The sequence below is a fragment of the Podarcis raffonei genome, chromosome 10 (genome assembly GCF_027172205.1).
Source record: "Podarcis raffonei isolate rPodRaf1 chromosome 10, rPodRaf1.pri, whole genome shotgun sequence".
Classification (NCBI taxonomy): domain Eukaryota; kingdom Metazoa; phylum Chordata; class Lepidosauria; order Squamata; family Lacertidae; genus Podarcis; species Podarcis raffonei.
In genome coordinates this window covers 75,206,415-75,229,651 of record NC_070611.1, presented here as the reverse complement: position 1 = coordinate 75,229,651, position 23,237 = coordinate 75,206,415, and the positions used below count along the sequence as shown (strand labels likewise).

The 23,237-nt window shown below is 49.8% G+C and overlaps 1 protein-coding gene across 10 annotated transcripts in view; it reads right to left on the bottom strand.

Moving 5' to 3' along the window:
- Positions 1 to 22,033, bottom strand: part of SHANK3 (SH3 and multiple ankyrin repeat domains 3) — a 446,567-nt gene extending 424,534 nt beyond the window's left edge. For 5 of the 10 annotated variants that reach the window (XR_008332510.1, XR_008332512.1, XR_008332511.1 and 2 more), the window contains exon 1: positions 8,786 to 8,892. The gene's annotated coding sequence lies outside the window, so the exon portion shown is untranslated. Of the gene's footprint in view, positions 1 to 8,785; positions 8,893 to 21,923 lie in introns of those variants that run through there. The other 5 variants (XM_053406550.1, XM_053406554.1, XM_053406552.1 and 2 more) reach the window with 2 other exon arrangements.
- Positions 22,034 to 23,237: the final 1,204 nt, after the last annotated feature.

Sequence of the window (23,237 nt, the reverse complement as noted above, 5' to 3'; positions counted from 1 at the left end):
AAGACCTTTGGCCAAGGCCCAGCCTGGCTGGATACAGCTCCTGGCCTCCCTTAAACAATGCAGCCTGGGTCCAGCGCTGGCTTGGCGGCAGCTTTTCCTGACATTCTTCAAGGCCCCCAGAGTATCTAAAAAAAGGTGGAGGATCGCGGGCAGGAAGCTGCAGCCACCACTTCAATGGAATGAGAACAGCCGTTCTTCCGGAGGAGGGGAGCCACCCATGGCTGGCGCCTCGAGGGCAGGGTCTTGCCAGCTCAGACACGCTGTGCTCTCTCTCTCTCTCTCTGGGTTTCCACAATGTCCACCTTTTCTACAAAGCCTCCAGCAAAACCCCATCTCATCCCTGCCTGAGACACGCGAAGCTCAGAATGCACACCAGCCCTTTCCAACTCCCTCTTTAATTCCCCCTATATTGAACATTCTGATTGCCAGCCTCCCGGGGCAGCAGGGCCTCGCCTTCTGCAAAGTGCCACACTCATTGTGGACTCTGTGAATGAACTCAGTAGCACAAGCTGGACCTGGCACAAAATGAGGCATCTTTGCCCTGCAAAAGGAGGACTCTGGAACAGGGGGCATGTGATGCTCTTCAGACGCAGAATAAGGAAGGGGTAAAGGACGTGTTCTTGAAGTTACCAGCATGAGTTTGACCAAACTGCGGGAGGCAGTGGAAGACAGGAGTGCCTGGCGTGCTCTGGTCCAGGGGGTCACGAAGAGTCGGACACGACTAAATGACTAAACAACAACAAAGGACGCGTTTTCTCTCTCCCTCTAGGCTTTCCCTGCTCCAGGGCTGCCGGGCTGCCAACCCCAAACCTGAGCAGGTTCTATAGGCCTTTTGTAAGCCCATGCAAGTACCTGAAAGTGGTGTCCTATGTTCTTGGTAGGGAGCCCTGGAGACAAGCCTAACCGTAGCCCAGTATTAAAATAAAATAATAATAATAAATTATTATTATTATTATTATTATTATTATTATTATTAATACCCGACCCATCTGGCTGGGTTTCCCCAGCCACTCTGGGCAGCTCCCAACAGAATATTAAAAACACGATAAATCCATCAAACATTGAAAACTTCCCTAAACAGGGCTGCCTTCAGATGTCTTCAAAAAGTCAGATAGTGGTTTATTTCCTTGACATCTGATGGGAGGGCGTTCCACAGGGAGGGAGCCACCACCAAGAAGGCCCTCTGTCTGGTGCCCTGTAACTTCATTTCTCGCAGCGAGCGAACTGCCAGAAGGCCCTCAGAGCTGGACCTCAGTGTCTGGGCTGAACAATGAGGATGGAGATACTCCTTCAGCTATACTGGGCCAAGGCTGTTTAGGGTTTTAAAGCACCAACACTTTGAATTGTGCTCAGAAACGTACTGGGAGCCTATGTAGGTCTTTCAGGACCAGTGTTATATGGTCTCAGCAGCCACCCCCCAGTCCCCAGTCTAGCTGCCGCATTCTGGATTAGTTGTAGTTTCTGGGTCACCTTCAAAGGCAGCTCCATGTAGAGCATATTGCAGTAGTCCAAGCAGGAGATAACTAGAGCATGCACCACTCTGGCGAGACAGTCTGGGGCAGGGAGGGTCTCAGCCTGTGTACCAGATGGAGCTGGTAGAAAGCTGCCCTGGACACAGAACTGACCTGCGCCTCCATGGACAGCTGGGAGTCCAAAATGACTCTCAGGCTGCACACCTGGTCCTTCAGGGGCACAGTTACCCCATTCAGGACCACAGGGTGGCTCTCCTTGTCTAGAAACAGCCAGAGCTAGCAAACCAGCTGGATCTGCCACAGATCTGCCACAGAGGCCACTTCAGTTTCATGGCTCCAGAAGCACCCTCAGACTGTGCACCAGGTCCCTCAGAGGCAGGGCAGCCCCATCTAGAAGAGGCAACCTCCCCAATTCCCAGACCTGAGCACATCCACTCCCAGTGCCTCTATTTTGTCAGGATCCAGATTCAGCCCCTGCATCCAAGCATCAGCCCAAGACCTGCACAGCCTCACCGGATGCATTTGGTAGAGAAATAAAACTGGGTATCTGCAGCATATTGGTGACCTCCACCACCATTTCCAGATGCCTTGACTGCTCTCAATGGCATCATATAGATGCCACACAGTGCCAGGGTCAGAATGCAACCTGTGACAGCCCACAACCCAGAAGCCGAGGGATCGGGCCACTGTCATCCTAAGCCACTCTGGCAGCAGCCTTGCAGGGAGGAGCAGAAACCATGGCAAAGCTGCGCTCACAACTTCCCAAGCTCCAAATCTTCTCCAGAGGGATGCTAGAGCACCAAGGGCGGTAAAGGCCTCAACGTGATCAAGGGGGACCAGCTGGGTTACATTTTCTCCTGTCTCTGCCCCATTACAGGTCATCTATCAGGGCAGCCAAAGTTGATTCCGTCCCCAAACCAGACCTGAGCCCAGACTGGGATGGGTCTAGACAAACTGCTTCTCCCAAGAGTGCCCTACAATTTCACTAGAAGAAGAAGAAGAGTTTGGATTTGATATCCCGCCTTTCACTCCCTTTAAGGAGTCTCAAAGCGGCTAACATTCTCCTTTCCCTTCCTCCCCCACAACAAACACTCTGTGAGGTGAGTGGGGCTTAGAGACTTCACAGAAGTGTGACTAGCCCAAGGTCACCCAGCAGCTGCATGTGGAGGAGTGGGGAAGCGAACCCGGTCCCCCAGATTACGAGACTACCGCTCTTAACCACTACACCACACTGGCTCTCCACACTAAAACAACAACAACTGATAGTCAAGTAAATGCTGCAAATATTGCCATATTTTTAAGACATGGCGCAGGCGGCGTTTTCCCTCCAGAGAAAAAAATGATGTTTCTCCCCTCCCACCCCTTTTGCCTTAAAATATTTTCCCTGTGTTTCCCTGCATCCCATCCAAAGAGTTAATTTTGCTTTGAGGCCAGGCTGCAAGGGAAGCCTGGCATTTCCATGCAGCTTGCTACCTTTTATAGGGGAGGGGGCAGAACATTTCTGCTCCCTTTATTCAGCTCTGCCTTTGGAACAGCCACGCGGCACACTGCTGGGCTTTTTATGGAAAGCCGCCCCCAGGATGGGAAGGAGCAGAGAAAGAGAAGACCAAGGAGGGGGTGGGAAACAGGTCTGAACAGAGAGACCCCTTTGCCAGGCAGCTTGCAAAGGAACCTCTCCCCCAAGTGGGGGGCTGTGGGCACCGAGCGGAAGATGCTGGGCGTGAGCAAGAGCTACAATTACAGGTGGGGCAGGAGGCAGGAAGAGGATATGGGTGGAAAGTCACACACTCAGCACCCCACGGGGCTGCCAGCCTCTTACCAGTCTCGCATCTGCCCCAAGCGCTTTGCACGGCCACCGCAGACTCGTCGGTGGCGAACCCAGAGGGGGGGAATGAACAACGGCGACGTTTTCAATCTTTAATGACCTCCCCGAGCCTCCCCGCGAACCTTCCTTCTCCGATAACAGTGTCTCCCGTGGCGACCAGAGACGCAGGCTAAGATTACGGGGCAAGTCCAGGGGATGCTTTCAGAAGTGACGGGCAGCGCCCGTTTACGCCTCTCCTGCACGGGTTGCAACTATGCAGCTGGGAATCTTCAGAATGCAGTTGGTGACATAGCAGAGACACTCCGGGAAGGGGGCAGCGTGACCCTCGCATGGGCCACCTCAGGCCACGCCGCTTCATGCAACTGCGGTCAGAAGTGGGCCTTTGGTTAAGTTCGTCCACCTGCCAGTTGTTTGCTCTCTGACCACAACCCATGGTCAGAGTGAGACCTCTTGAGATGCCTGCAAGAGGAACGGGGTTTGTGAGTGTGGAATGCATTTGCCTTGTGGCTGTGATCACATAGGAACAAGTGTCGGCAGCACGTGGGCCAGTTCAGGGACAGGTCCACCAGGAAAGGGTCTTTTTTTTAAGCAGAGTCCTGTGAACGGTACAGTCTCAACAGAGGGGCCTCTGCCCTACAGTGGCTGAGCAGAACCCCCTAGAGATCTCTCAAGATTACCAAGATGGGAAATCATTGCCCCTCTCCATTCACCTGCAATTGCACGGGGATTGACGAGGGTTGACGTAGCCACTGGTCCATCCCTTGCAAAAGGGCCTGTAGGGCTTGTTTACAAAGCTATTGTACTACCAACCTTACTGTACGCTTGTGAAACGTGGACCACTTATAAACATCACCTCCAACTCCTTGAAAGATTCCATCAACAGTGTCTCCAAAAAAATTTATGCATCACTTGGGAAGACAGGCGAAGTAATGCCAGTGTACTGGAAGAAGCAAAGATCACCAGTGTTGAAGCAATGATTCTTCAACGTCAACTTCGCTGGACTGGTCATGTTGTGCGGATGCCTTATTATCGTCTTCCAAAGAAACTACTCTCTTCCGAACTTAGAAATGGAAAGCGTAATGCTGGTGGTCAACAAAAGAGGTTTAAAGACTGTCTCAAGGCATCGGTCCTGGAGGTTTTGCTTAATATGATTAGGAAGGACCAGTTGGTCAAAGGGGTTCAGGTCGGAGCTAAACAATATAAATTGAGAGCATTTGCAGATGACCTAGTACTTACTTTACAGGAGCCAGAAGCTAGTACGAAAAGAGTTTTGGAAATAATTCAAGAGTTTGGTCAAATGGCAGGATTTAAATTGAATAAGTTAAAGACTAAGGTATTGGAGAAAAATTTAACACAGATTGAAAAAGAAAGGTTTCAGAATGAGACGGGGTTGACTGTGGTTAAAAAAGTGAAATATCTGGGTGTAAACATGACAGCTAAGAATGTGAATTTATTTAAAGACAATTATGAAAAAACTTGGACAGAAGTGAAAAAAGATCTGGAGATTTGGTCAAACTTGAAGCTTTCCTTGTTAGGTCGAATTGCAGTTATAAAAATGAATGTATTGCCAAGAATGTTGTTTTTGTTCCAAGCATTACAAATAATGGATAAAATGGACTGTTTCAAGAAGTGGCAGAAAGACATATCTAAATTTGTCTGGCAGGGCAAGAAGCCCAGAATAAAATTTAAGATATTAACGGATTCAAAGGAAAGAGGGGGGTTTGCCCTGCCAGACCTTAAACTGTACTATGAAGCGGCAGCTTTCTGCTGGCTAAAAGATTGGCTGCTTCTTGAAAACACAGACATTTTGGATTTGGAAGGTTTTAACAATATTTTTGGGTGGCATGCATATCTGTGGTATGACAAGGTTAAAGCGCATAAAAGTTTTAAAAACCATATTGTCAGAAAAGCACTATTAAATGTCTGGGTCAGATATAAAGATTTGCTGGAAAATAAAACTCCAAGGTGGTTGTCGCCAATGGAAGCCAAGGCAGTTAAAAAGTTAAATATGGAGTCGGAGTGGCCAAGATATTGGGAAATTTTGGAAAAGGAAGGGGACAAACTGAGATTGCAGAGTTTTGAGAAATTAAAAGGGAAGGTGAGAGATTGGTTGCACTATCATCAAATAAACGAAGTGTTTAAATTGGACAGTAAAATTGGCTTCCAGGTGGAAAAATCAAAATTAGAGACTGAATTGTTAGAATCCAGTACTAAGAACTTGTCAAAAATGTACAATTTGCTGCTGAAATGGAATACACAAGATGAAATGGTTAAATCAACTATGATTAAATGGGCTCAGGACATTGGTCATAATATTTTGTTTGCTGACTGGGAAAAGTTGTGGACCACCGGGATGAAATTCACGGCATGTAATGCCTTAAGAGAAAATATTATGAAAATGATTTATAGGTGGTACATAACCCCAGTCAAGCTTGCAAAGATCTACCATTTGCCTGACAATAAATGTTGGAAATGTAAGGAAAAGGAAGGCACATTCTTTCACCTCTGGTGGACGTGCCCGAAGATTAAGGCATTCTGGGAAACGATTTATAATGAACTGAAAAAGGTATTTAAATATACCTTCCCTAAGAAACCAGAGGCCTTTCTCTTGGGCATTGTCGGCCAAGGGGTGTTAAAGACAGATATAACTTTTTTTATGTATGCTACAACAGCAGCTAGAATACTCATTGCAAAGTACTGGAAGACACAGGATCTACCCACACTGGAAGAATGGCAGATGAAGGTGATGGACTACATGGGCTTGGCAGAAATGACGAGCAGAATCCGAAACCAGGGAAGAGAAGCAGCGGAAGAAGAATGGAAAAAGTTCAAGGACTATCTAAAGAAATACTACAAAATCAACGACAGTTAGAATGATGTTGGACTAAAGTAAATGGTTACTATTAGTAATGGTTAAGACAAGGAGAATAAGAATGATTAGCTTAAATTTATAGTAAAATAAGGGAAGATTTGCTGAGCAATTGACTAGAATTTGGAATACAGAAATGGGAGGCATGAGGAAGTCGAAGAAGAAAGGTTTAAGAAATTAGGACATGAAATGGTACTTGTTTTTTTTTTTTTTTGTTCTGTTGTCCTTTGTTTGTTTATGTATGTTTTGTTTGTATAAAAAATTGTTTAATAAAAATATTTTTTTTAAAAAAATAAAGACTGTCTCAAGGCAAACAAATAAATTAGTATAGACTTTTAGAAGACATCTGAAGGCTGCCCTGTTTAGGGAAGCTTTTAATGTTTGATTTTAATATTTTGTTGGAAGCCGCCCAGAGTGGCTGGGGAAACCCAGCCAGATGGGTGGGAGAATAAATAATAAATTATTTATCATTATCATTATCATTATCATCATACAGGCCCTGGACCCAATGCGAGGCTGTTTTTCCTGTGATTCCCATTCCAGGAAGGGTCACTGGCTGGATGGGGCATTTCCAAAAAAGAAGAAGGAAGAACCTGCTATTGGAGCAACAAGAAAGTGACCTTTTGACTGCATGCTTATCGTACTCCTTAACCATGACCCTTAAAAGCAAACCAGCTAAGGCCCTTCCTGAAACTGGCTGAGCAGCCCATTTGTATTTTGCCAGGATGGTATTATTTGATTTTGAATTGATTTTAAAATGAACTGATTTTAGAATGCTGTGTTACTTTTATTGTTGTTAGCCGCTCTGAGCCCGGCTTTGGCTGGGGAGGGCGGGATATAAATAAAATTTTATTATTCTTTTATTATAGCAGCCGGAATGTGGGGTGCTGGCAGGTTGGGCTTGAAACCCTAACAGAGTCATGAAGCTCACTGGGTGACCGTGGGGCCAGTTGCACTTTCTTTGCCTAACCTACCTCACAAGGTTGTTGTGAAGACAAAATGGAGAGGGGAAGAACTATGTTCCCCACCTTCAGCTCCTTGAAGGAAAAGTGGGGTGTAAATGTGATAATAATGGTGGTGGCAAACATTAGATTTGTCTACTTCATTTGCAGATCAGGATCTGGGCATCCTCCACCCAACCAAGGGGCAATGCTGGAATGAAAACAAGCCACACCTGCCAAAATTAAAGCACCACACCGTGCAAGGTCAACAGAACACACCTTCCTAGCAGAACCATCGTTCAGTCCTTGTGCAACACTGCCTGCCTGCCTGCCAGCTGAGCCCAGCCCAACCCCGAACCCCACAAAGCTCTCCTAAAACTTCCCACATCGAGTGCCAACCTGCCAGCAGGGCTCAAGGCGGCTGGTCACGTCTGACAAGGGCATTTTCCAGAGGAGAGCCAAAGCAGCCTCAAGCTGCCGTCTGCTTCAACCTGCCTCCCATCGGTGTTTCACCCTTTCCCCAATAATTTCTCTTGCCACAAGGAGGAGTGCAACAGTGCCAGATGTGGCGGACTACATTTCCCAGCTTGCCACAGGCATTCTGAGTCCTTCCTTCATGCCCTAGACAGCCCTAAAACCAAGGTCAGCAGGGGCAGGAGAGGTTCTCTGTATAGTGCAAGTCACACCTGCTGTTCTATAGGCCTGTGACCCACACATGCTACTCTTTCATACAGATGTGGACCCAGAGAGAGGGGGGCATTAGTCCCCACCTCCAGGACTCTTCCACCACTCCCCTGTACCGAGATGAAATCTCACCCAACTCTTGCATTAAAATCCCCCAGGAGGATAATTTTATCTTCCTTAGGCTTCTCTCCCACCCGGAAACCAATGTCCCCACTGTGGAAGGACGTGTGGATCCAGAATTGGCCTCCACAGTCACTTACGGACTCACAGTTAAAACTGTGTTTATGGAAGACAATCTTACTTGGCTACGAGGGATCGCAGAAGAAGAAGTACTTAGACGCGGGTCCACTGGGCACAGAGAGGGTGTGCCAGTGTGCGATCGCACATTGATACTGCAACTCACACAGGCGTACAGCCTCCCACAAGCCCTTGCCACCCACATGCCGATTCTCTCACTAGGGCACGGAGCTGACCCCCTGCGCCCATATGTTGGCACAACCCTCGTTGTGCAGCCACAACACTTGAGTCATCCTAGCGCACGTCTCCCTCACTCTCACCTTGCCACACTTTCCCGAGTGCACTTCCGGCTGGCACACTAACGCAAAAGTACTTCCTACTTTTTGCACACTCCTGCTAACCCCGTGCATGTCCCCCTGGGCATCCTGTGCCAGGCACCCTCTCCCTGGCACACTCTTCCCCCTGCCTGCCTGCCTGCCCAGCTGCAACTGCCATCCCGGTGCAGAACACTCTGTGTCCACTCTCAGGAGTTCACATGCTGACCGGGGGTCTTCTGACTCTTCCATGCCCACCTTGCCTTCCTCCCCATCGCACGCCACTCACTTTCTTCTGGCGGTGAGTGAGTTGGCCCCATTCCGCCCTCTGCTTCTCCAGTGCCCACACATGTTGCTTCCGCCTCTTTGCCCAGAGTTTGGCAGGTGCCCCCACAGTGTGCCAAGGAGCCGTTTGGAGCCCTCCTGCCCGGAGGGACACTTACCTTTGGAGGAGAGACCAGTGGCAGTTCTGGGGTGGACTGTCAGGACCTGAGCAACCATAGCAGCGCTTGCTTGCTCCCTCGCTTGCTGGAGAGTAAGGGAAGGAGGGAGGGAACAGGGGGGGCGGATGGAGTTGGGGGGGGGGAGAGAGAGAGAAAGAGAGAGAGAGAGGGAGGGGGAGAGAGTGTCTGGAGAGGAAAGAAACCAGAAAGATAAATTTTCTGCTGCGAACTCAGCCCCCTCGGCAGCCTGGGGAACAGAGTGTTAGTTTAAAGTGTTGTCATGGCAACGGGGGTATGTGTGATGGGGGGGCGGGAGAGAGAAGCAGGAAAAGTTCAGAGCTGGCTGTTGGAAGCCTCTCCAGGCTGCAGCCAAGCAGGGCCAAGCAGGAAGGCAGGCTAGCAGGCAAAGACGGAGGGATGGATCCCTGGGTGAAGAGAGACCAGGCCTTAGGGGAGGGGGGGCATTGCCCCTTTCCCGACCCCCACTGAAATATTTGTCCGTTTCCCTCCTGCCTCTTGCAGGAGATTGCTGCTGGTCTCCGGCTCACCAGGAAGTTACAGAGTCTGGCCTGGAAGGAACTGATTGTTGCTATTGGAATCTGAAGGGATGGGCACTTTGTGCATGCTCCGTGGAAGAACCTGCTGGATCAGGCCCATGGCCCACCTAGTCCAGTATAGGCATAGGCATCCTGGCTAGAAGCCCTTGGCAGCCCTCTCCTCCTCCATGAATTGGTCCAACCTTCTTCTAAAGCCATCCAAGTAGCTGGCCGTCTCTGCCTCCCGTGGGAGGGAGTTCCACAGGTTAACTATCCATAACACCTGAAGGTTGCCAGGTTGGGTGAGGCGGATCTCCAGCCCCTGACCATGCTGGGCTTGCCTGAGTGTCAGTAATGGCTGCAGAAAACAAGGCAGAGCATCAGAATCTGACTTATGCCAGGTGCCCTGCAAGTGTTTTTGTCTCTAGCACAGTCTTTCTCAACCTGTGGGTCCCCAGATGTTGTTGGACTACAACTCCCATCATTCCTAGCCAGCATGAGCAGTGGTCAGGGATGATGGGAGTTGTAGTCCAACAGCATCTGGGGACCCACAGGTTGAGAAACACTCCGTCTAGCAGGACTCAAGGGAACTGTAGTCCAAAACAGCTGGTGGGCACCAGGTTTGGGGGCAGCTGACCTAACACAACATGGTCTGTGCTGACTGAGCCAGTGTGGTGTAGTGGTTAAGAGCGGTAGTCTCGTAATCTGGGGAACCGGGTTCACGTCTCCGCTCCTCCACCTGCAGCTGCTGGGTGACCTTGGGCCAGTCACACTTCTTTGAAGTCTCTCAGCCCCACTCACCTCACAGAGTGTTTGTTGTGGGGGAGGAAGGGAAAGGAGAATGTTAGCCACTTTGAGACTCCTTAAAGGGAGTGAAAGGCGGGATATCAAATCCAAACTACTCCTCCTCCTCCTCCTCTTCTTCTTCTTCTTCTTCTTCCTCTTCTTCCTCTTCTTCCTCTTCTTCTTCCTCCTCTTCTTCTTCTTCTTCCTCTTCTTCTTCCTCTTCTTCTTCTTCTTCTTCCTGGGGGTGTCAGGAAGAAGGGTTTCACGGGATCACAGAACTGGAAAGTTAGAAGGGGTTCCCCAGCGGTCATCTAATCCAACCCCCTGCAGCGCAGGGTTTCCTGCTACTTGACCCTTTTCACCAGAGAGGATTTGGGCTGTGACCTTCTGCAGAGAAGGAGACACTCAGGACTCAGGCATCGTAGAGGCAAGTCCAGCAGGGACTTTGCAGCGTCCCCGGTTCCCAGGCCCAGATTTGCAAATCTGTCCCCGGACAAATTCCGTCCCTGGAATGTCCCCAGATTTGCAAATCTGCCCTCGGGAAACATGGCAGCGGCAGCCTCAGCAGCCCGGAGCCAGACTGGTAGCACAGTTGGCTCTGGCTGGCTTCAGGAGCTGCTCACTGCTGTGGCACCTGCCATTTTCCCCCGCCGGAATCCTCATATGATGTGTCTTGTGTGCTGTACTGGGAATGTCCAGTGGCACAGATCTTCTGCCCCCTTTGTTTTGACTGATCGGGGGAGGCTTAGGAGTTGCCGTTGCCCAGTTTTTTTAAAAACTCTGCACATTTATGTTTCAGAGGGTGAAAAAGAAGGGCTTTGCACCTTGCCTGGCAGAATTCAAAATGTTTATTCGGCTTTACGCCCATCATGAAACACAACACAACAAAACAAATCAAATAAAACAGCGGACTCGTACAAACCACAAGTAGTATAACACAGTTCACAACTCACAAGGACAGATATTAGCCGTTCATAAAAAAAAAAGTTTAAGATTAAGATTTAAAATTTTAGGCACTACACTAAAATCAATATCTGATGTCATTATAGAAAATTCTTATACCTATCAATAATCAGCTAACATTCCATTCCATCTCTTGTACGAGAGGACGGCTGTTAGGAATTTAGCAACCTGTAGGGTAATATAAGGATCCACATCTTGAAGAACCCAGACAAGCTGTAGGTCTACTGGTTTGTCAGCCATAGGCTGGATTATGGAGTTTAGTATACTAGCACGGGCTGTACTGTACAAAGGGCAGATAAACATGACATGATGTAGAGATTCAGATGTTTTCATTTCACAAACACACATAGAAGGGACTTGGCCCTTGGTGAATCTATGTCTCAGCACGTTTGTTGGAAAGACATTGAACCTAGCTCTAATGAAGGCATATCGGTGAGACGTGGCCATAAGCGAAGTTAAGTAGGACGGAGCGCGGTAGATAGGGGTTATGCCGAAATTTAACGGCGAGCAGGCTCCACCACCAGCTACGAAATTTTGGTATAGCTCCACATCATCCAGCCTTTGATTTATACACCTTTTTGCCACATTTAGATCCAGTTTGAGCAATTCAGTGGGCGAAATCTCATAGGACAGCAATTTGGCATGGATTTTTCCTGACCACAAATTTGTGAAGTCATCTCGCCACATGCATTGAATGAGATAGTGGTTCAGGAGTTTATGCCATAGGGATATCTAATAAATCAAAACTCTCCTCCATATAACTAGCTCCACTGAGGGGATCTTCATTTCTAAGTGAATAGCCGCACTTGCCTGGCAGAGATACCACACACCTTGTGCCCCTCCTGGGCAACGGCCACCCACCCACGATCTCTCAAAATGGAAGGGGAAAGGGGGCAGGAGATTGGGGAAGGTTTGGGAGTCACGGGCAGGCAGTGCGCAGTTGCCCAATTTTTTAAAAAACTCTGCGCATTTATGTTTCACAGGGTGTGAAAGAAGGGCTTTGCGCCTTTATACAATATGCATGTGTGCTTGGGCCCAGGGTCTTTTGCCTCACCATCCCCCCTACTGACTCCCTGTTGCTACTCAGCTTAAAAAAAACAACAACAGTGTCCCCGATTCATTGAAAAAAATCTGGTAACCGTAGGTAAGGCACTCCTGCTCATGCTAAAATATTGCTGTCCAAAGACCAGCCTGCTTTTATGCTTTTGTTGGGATTCCTGCATTGCAGAGGAGGGGCTTTGAACTAAATGACCCCTGGGTCCCTCCCACAGCTCTACAGTTCTATGGCTCTATGAATGCTAAGCTTTCAAATGCAGTTTCAGGGTGGTCTCTGGCTTCCCACAGCCGCCACTGTGAAAGCTAGCAGGTGGCGAAAGGAGGCGAAAGAGGAAAGAAGGGCATTTTGGGGTGCCAGAGAGTCTGTGGGGTTTTCCATGGAAGAGACACACACGCAAAGACCCATTTATCCAAAGGCTGCCTGGCTCAGCTGAGCACCGGGACTTCCCAGGCACTCCCTGGAACCTATTTCAAGCACTCTGTGACATCGAAACTTTCCGAGAAAAGGAAAGGGAGAGCGGAGACCCTCCGGAAGCTGAATCAGAGTCAGGGCCGCCATTCCCCCACCCAAAGCCTTCCTCCCCATGAGCAACGGCTGGTTGCAAAGACGGCTCCAGGTCTGGGTGAAATATACTCAGAGTCGCAAAGTGATTTCATGCTCTTTATTCAGCTCATAGTGGTGAGGAGGAATGAATGAATGCAGTGGCGTAGCGTGGGGGGTGCCAGGGGTGCCAGCCGCACCGGGCGCAACATCTGGGGGGGCGCGAGTCCAGAGGGCCCAGCCGCGTCGTGCCCTCGGCCTGCCCCTATTGTCAGAGCGGCCGGCCAGCCTCCGCCTGCTCCTACCTTGCCCACCCGAGGACTGCGGCAGCGCCCGCCCCCGTGGCCACCTACCCCGCCCCGCCTCACCCATTGGCTCGCCTCCCTCGGCCCCGCCTCTCTCCAATGGCCGCGGGGGGTGTCCTGCTCGGCGCCGGCGCCTTTTTTCAGGAGGTAGGGAGGCTGGACGGGGAGGTGGGGTCGGAAGCGGGCAGAGAAGGAGGGGAGCTCGTAGCCAAAAGCGCTGCGCTGGCCGGCAAAGGCCGGGGAAAGTTTGGAGAGGAGAAATGCACCGTCATGATTTCCCGGTGGAAGCGGCAGGATTAGGGATGACAAAGCATAATTACGCACGAATTTCGCTGGGTGAGAGCTTCGGGGATCGATCGGCGGAAATGGGAATCAATTGGAATATGAGAAAGAGAGAGAGAGGGGGACCATCATTCATAGGCATAGATTTGTAGGGTTAGGGGGCGCAAATCCACGGGTTAGGGGGCGCAAATTACTTGCCTTGCCCCGGGTGCTGACAACCCACGCTACGCCACTGAATGAATGTCCCCTCAAAGTACCTGCTTTATATACATTATTTACACAATGGGCTGCACATGATTGGCTAATTCCAGAATTCTACTGTAAGCCAATCAGGTTGTGGATTCACTTCTATCTGGAGCATGATTGGGTAGTTCCTGCCAACCAATCATACTACTGCATTGTTCTAGGACCAATCAGACTGCTGCATTCTGAATCCTATTGTTCTAGGACCAATCAGACTGCTGCCTTTTGGATCCTATTGTTCTAGGACCAATCAGACTGCTGCCTTTTGGATCCTATTCAACTCAGTACATAACACTGGGGAAGGTGGGGGCTTGGGCAAGATCCTGTCACGGTCAGCCCCAGTGCCAGATTTACGTGTAAGCTGGTGCTTGTTGCAGGGGAACCTGTGCAGACTGGGACTCTTCAGGATCAGGCCCCAGACTTGGTTCAGATGATGCCTGAGGCAAAGGATCTGGTGCGGACTGAGACTCGTATGGCTCTGAGTCCGAGCCTGAGACCCAGGCAATCACAGTAATGGTGAAGAAAGGGAGGCTGGAGGAAGAGCCCTGGTGTGATCAGAGGTCGCTGAGATTGTTTTAGGGCTCGTCCAGACTTGCCCTGCAGCTTTCCCCTGGGGAAAACATCATTTTTAAAAGTGGAAGCTATACATGAATTTAACAGGCCTGAATGAATCATAGAATTATAGAGCTGGAAGGGAACCCCGAGGTCATCCAACCCCCCTGCAATGCAGAAGTGACTTAAACCAAGACAATCATCACCTCCGAATGCAGCCTTCCCCCCAACCCATTGCCTCCAGATTTTGAACTACAACACCCATCAGCTCCAGGGATCTTGATGATTACAGCATGCAAATCCCCAGAGCTCTCACAACATCAACCTGCTGCCTGTGTTCAAGGGGGCACCGCCTTCTGAAACAGCACAGACATCTCCAGGGTGCTGCTCTTTCCCAAGCTAACAGAGCTTGCAAATTAAATGAGCAAAATGATCCATTTGGATGGCTGTACCTTAAGAGCATTATGCTTAACCATCCCAATTTACTGGGGATATATCACTGGCCCTGCTAAACCACTCATCCTGTTTTTGCCTTTCGAAAATGCCTTGTTAAACTTCCATTAGAAATGGTTACTTGAGCTGCTCCTCCTTGGGGTACAACTGCCTCCCTGTGGGGTCTCCCTCAGGGGGAGGGGGGTCTTCAGAAGGGGCCCAGGCTCCTGCTCCATGTAGGAAGTCCAGAGCATCTCCAACAGAGGCTTGAAGACCTCCAACAGTGGAGAGAGCCCATCCGTTCGTCCCTCCAACTCATTGATGCCTTGGTTTAAATGCTCTTAGGTTCCCCACGGACTGCCATTTGCAGTAAAAAGCAGGTTTTGCAGGAAAAGGACTAAGGCAAAAATTTAAGGCACTCAGACAGGGTGCTTTAAAGCGCTGACCTGTGCCTAGGAACGTGGCACAATAGGAAGTCCGGACGAGCGCTAAGACAGTTCTCCTGTTGCTAAACCGAGATCAACCTCCCTGTAACTCAGATCCATTAAATTTAGCACTACCCTCTTGATTTGCAGAGAAGAAATATTTTCCCCATTCTATGCCAGAGAGCCCTTCAGGCATTCGAAGAGTGCTTTAAAAGAGGATTAGACAAATTCATGGAGGGTAAGGCTATCAATGGCTGCTAACCTTGATGGATTTGTTCTGCCTCCACAGTCGGGAGCAGCGAGGCTTCTGAATGCCAGCTGCTGGACGCTACTCTTGGGCTTGGGTCCTGACCATGGGATTCTTTTTTTTAAAAAAGAATATTTATTAAATTTTCCAATTTTTTAAACAAACAAACAAACAAAACAAACAGAAACATTAAACACAGACATAAAATTCATAAACCATACTTTTAAATAACAAATTTCTCAGACCTCCTCATACTTCTCCTTCTTGTATCCCAATTAAGATTATTTGTTCAGCAAATCCTTCATTTAAAGCATTACAGCTTATAACATTACCTTATTTTTCAAACCCTTTCTTTTCCCCATCTATGTTCTTATATATTATTGCAGCTAGAAACCTCTCAGTTTCAATCCAACACCATCTAACTTTCTTAAATTTTACAATGTTTCTGTAAATAGTCCTTAAATTTTTTCCAATCTTCTTCAGCCGACTCTTCTCCCTGGTCACGGATTCTGCTCGTCAATTCTGCCAGTCCCATACAGTCGATCATTTTCATCTGCCATTCTTCCAGAGTGGGTAGATCTTGCGTCTTCCAATACTTTGCGATGAGTATCCTTGCTGCTGTTGTAGCTGACCATGGGATTCTCATTGGGGCAGATGCTTGATCACTGAGCAGACAGATTGCTGGACAGTGAGACCTGTTCAACGGGGGAATGGTGTCACGGTCTGGGCCGCATCTACTTGCATGGGCTCCTCTTCCAGCCCCACTGCAGCGCTGGACCCCAGGGACTCCCTCGATCGGCGCTCGGAATCTCTCTCGGACAGGTGCGTGTCAATGTTAATACACAACGTGATAAAGTCCGTCAGGGCTGCTGGGGGGATCACCCGTGCCAGTTCATCCTTAATGCGGGGATGAAGTCCCTGATGGAAGTGGAACCGACAGGCAGCTTCATTCCACAGGGTGTCTGCAACCCACCGACGGAACTCTGCGGCGTACAGTGGTACCTCGGGTTAAGTACTTAATTCGTTCCAGAGATCCGTTCTTAACCTGAAGCACCACTTTAGCTAATGGGGCCTTCTGCTGCCGCCGCACCGCCAGAACACGATTTCTGTTCTCATCCTGAAGCAAAGTTCTTAACCTGAAGCACCATTTCTGGGTTAGCGGAGTCTGTAACCTGAAGCGTATGTAACCTGAAGCGTATGTAACCCGAGGTACCACTGTACTCGGTAACTGGGCGAGCCCCCTGCTGGAGGTTCTGCAGGGCCATCTCAGCCATCTGGGCGCAATTCAGCTCCCTGAAAATGCCCTCCAGGGCAGCAATGAAGTCATCCAAATTCCCCAGCAGAGGGTCGTCAGCCTCAAGGTATACAGTGACCCAAGAAAGTGCTGTGCCCATGAGTAGACTGAGCATAAAGCACTCCTGGCTCCGTGGGGTGGGAAAGTCTGCTCCACAAGAGGCAAACATCAGCCGGCACTGGCTTAAAGGTAAAGGTAAAGGTACCCCTGCCCGTACGGGCCAGTCTTGACAGACTCTGGGGTTGTGCGCCCATCTCACTTAAGAGGCCGGGGGCCAGCGCTGTCCGGAGACACTTCCGGGTCACGTGGCCAGCGTGACATCGCTGCTCTGGTGAGCCAGCGCAGCACACGGAAACGCCGTTTACCTTCCCGCCAGTAAGCGGTCCCTATTTATCTACTTGCACCCGAGAGTGCTTTCGAACTGCTAGGTTGGCAGGCGCTGGGACCGAGCAACGGGAGCGCACCCCGCCGCGGGGATTCGAACCGCCAACCTTTCGATCGGCAAGCCCTAGGCACTGAGGCTTTTACCCACAGCGCCACCCGTGTCCCCGGCACTGGCTTACAAAGCCTCAAAGGGCCCCACGCTCCCCCCTGAACCTCTCCAGTGATGGGGCGGGGGGGGAGCACATTGGGCTGGAGCCGCAGCAGGGGCCGCTTGAAGTGTTTGAACCTCCCCCTGGAGCATAGCTACCTGCCGTGGAGGTTCTGCAGCACAGTGGTGAGATCTATGGGCTGGGCTCCGTTCATTTTGCACCCTGGCCAGGTCATAGGTTGGCCACAGCAAACTGTCACGGTCCAGTTTACGGGTGGTTGAAGTCCTGGCAGAGGACGGTGGGACCGGGGGCAAGATGGAAGAGTAGGAGCAGGAAGAAGAGTCAGGAAGCCAGGAGTCAAGAAGTCAAGGGTCAGAGAGCCGGAAGTCAAGAAGCCAAACGCAGCAAGGCAGGAAGCGTGTTGCTGTGGCAAAGAGCCAAGGGAAATGCTGGCCTTATATCCCTTCCCGGCTCTTGCCACCAGGTTCTGTGAGTTACCAACTGGCCTCACCTGTGCGGCCGTGCCTTGTCTCTTCAGAACAAACTTAGGGGGAGCCCACGAGCAGAGCAGACTGGCCTCAGAGGCATGGAGTTGCCACACAGTTTGCACAGCTAAACACTGTTCTCCAACAGCAAGCTTTCCAATCCTTTTTAATTTTATTTTATTTTTTGAATCCCCTTTGAAAGCTAGGGGCCTGACATCATTAGAACCCTCCTGAACCTGACAAAGAAATCAGAAAATCTCTCAGAAGCCAGCGTGGACACCCAAGGCTTTTCATAGAATTGCAGAGTTGGGAGGGACCCCAAGGATCAGCTAGTCTCCCTGCAATGCAGGAATATGCAGCTGTCCCGTACGGGGAATCGAACCTGCAGCACCATGCTCTAACCAAATGAGCTATCCAGGCAGCACTGATATGATGCCTAAACAATCTGCAAGGAAGCCCAATTGACCACCCTCCAAAAATCTCTTGACAAGGGACAACCCTTCTGGATCTGCACACCATTGTTTTGTGTTCCTTAGGCAGTTGCGTCGACCAGCAAATTGACACAAAGTACAGAGAATAAGGACCAAAAGTGTATCCTCCAATCTCTTCTCTCTCTCTCTCTCTCTCTCTCTCTCTCTCTCTCTCTCTCTCTCTCTCACACACACACACACACACACACACACACACACACACACACTTTCTCCCACACAGAGTAAACCAAGAACCTCGGTCAGCCGCGAAAAGCCTTTGGGAGCACAGAAGTAATTCATAGGAGAAGATCTGGGCCCCAGCAAACACCACGTGAAAAGGTTACGGCTGCTTCTGGCAAGGCGTGCGACAACAAAAGTCATTTCCAGCGCGTGTTATTTTACTTGGCTCTTTGAGAACAATATTTGCTGAGTCTCCCTCCAGAATACCCAACCTCTTGGTGTTTGGCTTCACTTCAATTGGACTTAAATGCTGCATGCAAAGAGCACAGACCTTGCGCTGAACCCAGCCATGGTTCTGGAAATGGAGTCTCCACAGACCTAACGATGCACAGCAAGGAATTTGCGTGAAGCTCTTGTTGGTACAAGGGCAGTGAACCAACAGATGAGCAAGCCAGCTTTCCCCAACCTGGTGCCCTCCAGATGCTGTTGGATTGTAACTCTCATCGGCCCCAGTTGGCACAACCCATGGTCAAGGGAGACGGAAGCTGAAGTTTCACAACACTCAGAGGGAATCAACTGAGCAAGACAGAGTTAATCATCTGCCTTTTAGCTAGTTAACTCAATAATCTTAAAAAAATAGTTGCCTGTTATCCAAAGCTCATTGCACCTGTCTTTTGGCAGCTGTTGAAGGAAGGGGAAAGTAATTTTCAGGTTAAGTAATAAAAGCAAACTCTAATTAGAAGGGGGGGCCACTTTTAACATTGATTTCATCACACCTTCTTGTTGCACCAACACGTAAGATAAATGTCATTCAATTACCTTCTCCTGTCATCGTCGAGACCAAAAGCAAAGATGCATCTTTAAACTGGGTACATCAAAAACAAATCAAGTGTCCTCACAGAACTGTAGACTTGGAAGGGGTCACCAGGGGTCATCTAGGGAACCCCCTGCAATGCAGAAATATGTCATCCAACATGGGGCTCAAACCCACAAGCCTGGTGTCAGGTGTGCGTGCAGGAGCCAGGCCCTGGGACCAGTAGGACTTTGCAGGACTGGGGCCTTCCTAAGAGGCAAGGTGCAGCCACACAGGTGAGGCCGATTGGTAACTGACTGCACCTGGTGGCAAGAGCTGGGAAGGGATATAAGGTCAGCATTTTTCCTTTGGCTCTTTGCCACAGCAACACACTTCCTGCCTTTGATTCCTGATCCTCAGACCCTTGACTTCATGACTCCCAGCTCTCTGACTCTCGGACTCTTGGCTTCCTGAATCCTGGCTTCTGGACCCCCGTTCCTGCTCCCACCCCGCCATCTTGCCCCCGGTCCCGACGTCCCCTGCCAGGACTTCGATCGCCCGTGAACCGGACCGTGACAACTGGGATTAAGAGTCTCATGCTCTATTGACTGAGCTATTGTATAAGTAAAGGTAAAGGTACCCCTGCCCGTACGGGCCAGTCTTGACAGACTCTGGGGTTGTGCGCCCATCTCACTCAAGAGGCCGGGGGCCAGCGCTGTCCACAGACACTTCCGGGTCACGTGGCCAGCGTGACAAAGCTGCATCTGGCAAGCCAGCGCAGCACACGGAATGCCGTTTACCTTCCCGCCAGTAAGCGGTCCCTATTTATCTACTTGCACCCAGGGGTGCTTTCGAACTGCTAGGTTGGCAGGCGCTGGGACCGAGCAGCGGGAGCGCACCCCGCCGCGGGGATTCGAACCGCCGACCTTTCGATCGGCAAGCCCTAGGCGCTGAGGCTTTTACCCACAGCGCCACCCGCGTCATGAGCTATTGTATAGGTGACAACAAAACACAAGCTTCTCCAGGGGCAGCAGGGGCAGCTGGGGTGGGCAGGGTGCTTGTGCGGGTGCCACCCATGGGATTTGGCTTCCTGAGGTGGTCGCCTCTGTCCACGTCATGGGCCAGCCGGCCCTGCCATAAACCCACAGGGAGCAAACTGCTGAGGGTCACCACACATGTGGGAGGCTGTTGCTCACCTTGAAGCCCAGGGTCAAGAGATTTGGCGCAGGCAAACACCACTTGGAACCTCACCTTTTCTCCCAGGAACCACTAATCCTGTTCTGAACTATTCCCCAATGCCTTCTGCATTGCCAAAGATGACCTGCCCTGAGCCAAGCCCACCCAAAGGGAACAGGTGCTGCCTGTCTGGAGATATATATATTATTACATTTTCTGTTTTACAGTTTTAAATACTCATTTTTACATCCTTAAAATATCAGTGACTTCCCTTCTTCTCTTTCCATGGTTCATTTTACATATCTTAAATCCCTGTATATTTTACAAAAACTATACCATTCAGTATTCCATTATTGCAGCCATCAAAACATATTTACACTGTTGAAGTTATCTTAATGCTGCCAGCGTTTTCAGCTGTCCACAATTATTTCCCATACATTCAATAAACGTCTTCCAATCCTCTCTGAACGTATGTTCACCTTGTTTTCTGATTCTATAAGTTAAACCTGCAAGCTGCGAATTTCCGTCAACTTAAGTTGCCAATCTTCTTTGGTTGGGACCTCGTTCGTTTTCCATTTTGGGGCTTACAAAACGCGGGCCGCAGTAGTGGCATAAATAAATAACCTTTTTTGACACCTGGGAATTTCAGTCTGAATTATCCCCAACAGAAAGGACTCTGGTTTTGGGGGGGAGGGTTGTTGTTGTTTTTGAAAAGTACTTTTAAACATTCCCTCCCCCAGTTCATTATGGATTATTTCCCAATACTCTTTTATCCTTTTACAAGTTCGGTAAAGAGGTAAAGGACCCTTGGACGGTTAAGTCCAGTCAAAGGCAACTATGGGGTTGTGGCACACATCTCGCTTTCAGGCCAAGGGAACCGGTGTTTGTCCACAGTTTTCCAGGTCATGTGGCCAGCATGACTAAACCGCTTGTGGTGGAACACTGTGACGGAAACCAGAGTGCACAGAAACGCCATTTACCTTCCCGCCATTGGCAGGAGCTTGGACACGGCAACGGGAGCTCACCCTGTTGTGGGGAAGATTTGTCTCAAGGCAAATCTTAAAAATTTTAGTATAAACACCGACAACTGGGAAACACTGGCCTGTGAGCGCTCCAGTTGGAGAGCAGCCTTGACCAAAGGTGTCATGGGCTTTGAAGACACTCAAACTCAGGACGCAAGGGAGAAACGTGCTAAGAGGAAGGCACGCTTGGCAAATCCACACCGTGATCAACTCCCATCCGGAAACCAATGTCCCCACTGTGGAAGGACGTGTGGATCCAGAATTGGCCTCCACAGTCACTTACAGACTCACTGTTAAAACCGTGTTCATGGAAGACAATCTTACTCGGCTACGAGGGATCGCCAAAGAAGAAGCAGCAGCCACCCATGTCCCTTTTACAAGTCCACCACATGTGAAAGAACGTTCCCTCTACCTCATTGCTTCAAAACCTCATTGCATTAAAAGGCCCACGTTTTGCAACCTTTTGTCACAAGGGAATAGCTGCTCCATCCTCTTGGTCAATTTCCCTGACCTTCTCTAGATGTCTCCCATCTCTACAGCATCCTTCAACAAGTGAGGAAACCAGAACCGTATTCCAAGCATGCTCTCTCCATGGATTTGTACAGCAGCATTACGATCTTGGCAGTTTCACTTCCCGCCCTGCCGCCCCAATATTTTTTATCTGACAATTGCCATTTGCAGTGAGCTTTCCCTAGAGAAAACAAGGGAAGCTGCAAGGCTCCGGGTCCAACAAGCCCAGCACTACAGCAGCCTTACACGGACCCCCTGTCCTTGCATCGCCGCCACCTCCCAGTCCTGCAAAAGTCCCGTCCCTTACCTTGCAGAGGCTCACACTCCGAGTCCAGCTTCCCTCTGGACTCAGGATGGGCTCTGAGAGGAGAGCTGCAGCTCCCAGCTCAGCCCCCTTCCTTCCTTCCTCCAGCCCGCTTGCCTCCCTGCCAGGAAAATGAAAATAAAAAAGGCGCACACCAGACTCTTAGGCACACCCCACTTCCCTCTTCCCAGTTCCACCCACGTTTTGTGGCATATTTGCCCACCTGGAAAGGCAGCAATAGCAGGTCTGGTGGGGGTTAGTGGCCCCCAGGAGGGTTGACTCCAACGAGTGGCTTCTGCCTTACTTTAAATGTTGTGAGGATCCTATGTCCTTTTAAAATGTGGGTTTTTGGGGAGGGGGAGGGGTTATTGGGTTGTTGTTTTTATTTCGATTACTTATTTTGTGGTTTTATGTCTTATTCTATTCTGTGAACTGCCCTGAGACCTCCAGGTATAAGGCAGCATAAAAATTCAATGAAGAGGAAGAGGGAGAGGGAGAGGGAGAAGAAGGAGAAGGAGAACAGGGGCCAGCAAACTTTTTCAGCAGGGGGCCAGTCCAGTGTCCCTCAGACCTTTTGGGGGGCCGGACTATATATATATATATATATATATTTGGGGGGTGAACTAATTCCTCTGCCCCACAAATAACCCAGAGATGCATTTGAAATAAAAGGACACATTCTACTCATGTAAAAACACACTGATTCCCGGACCGTCCGTGGGCCGGATTGAGAAGGTGATTGGGCCGGATCTGGCCCCCAGGCCTTAGTTTGCCTAAAGAAGAAGAAGAAGAAGAAGAAGAAGAAGAAGAAGAAGAAGAAGAAGACGACAACTGGAGAGTCAACCTGCTGACCACGCCTCAGGCAAATGGGGCACAATGATCAAGGAAAAGCTCAGCTCCACAACTGGGAGTAAGTGGCAATTGTGTGCATGTTTTTGTACAATTTATCCTGGTTTTGCTGGTCAAGGAGCCAAAAACACTGAAGCTCCACCCATAACCCCTGAGAATCCTGCTCCACCACCCCACTGGCTTCTGGGATCTTTGGCGGGCACTGTGATTCCTTTCAGGCACATCTTCACATTGCTGAATTCATCCATGGCGGAACTGGATCTCAATGGCTGGGTCATCAGGGCTCTTTCTTAGAGCACCTTCAGAATCAGAGGGCTTTCCTTTGGCTCCAGCTCCTGAAGGACTGCAGCAAAACCAAGCACTTGCTCCTCCTTCCAGGTGGACTGGAGATACAGTACTAAGCAGAGTTTGGAATTCCCAGGACAGGTAAGTCCTATTGGATGGCTGGATGGCTCAGCTAATTACGGC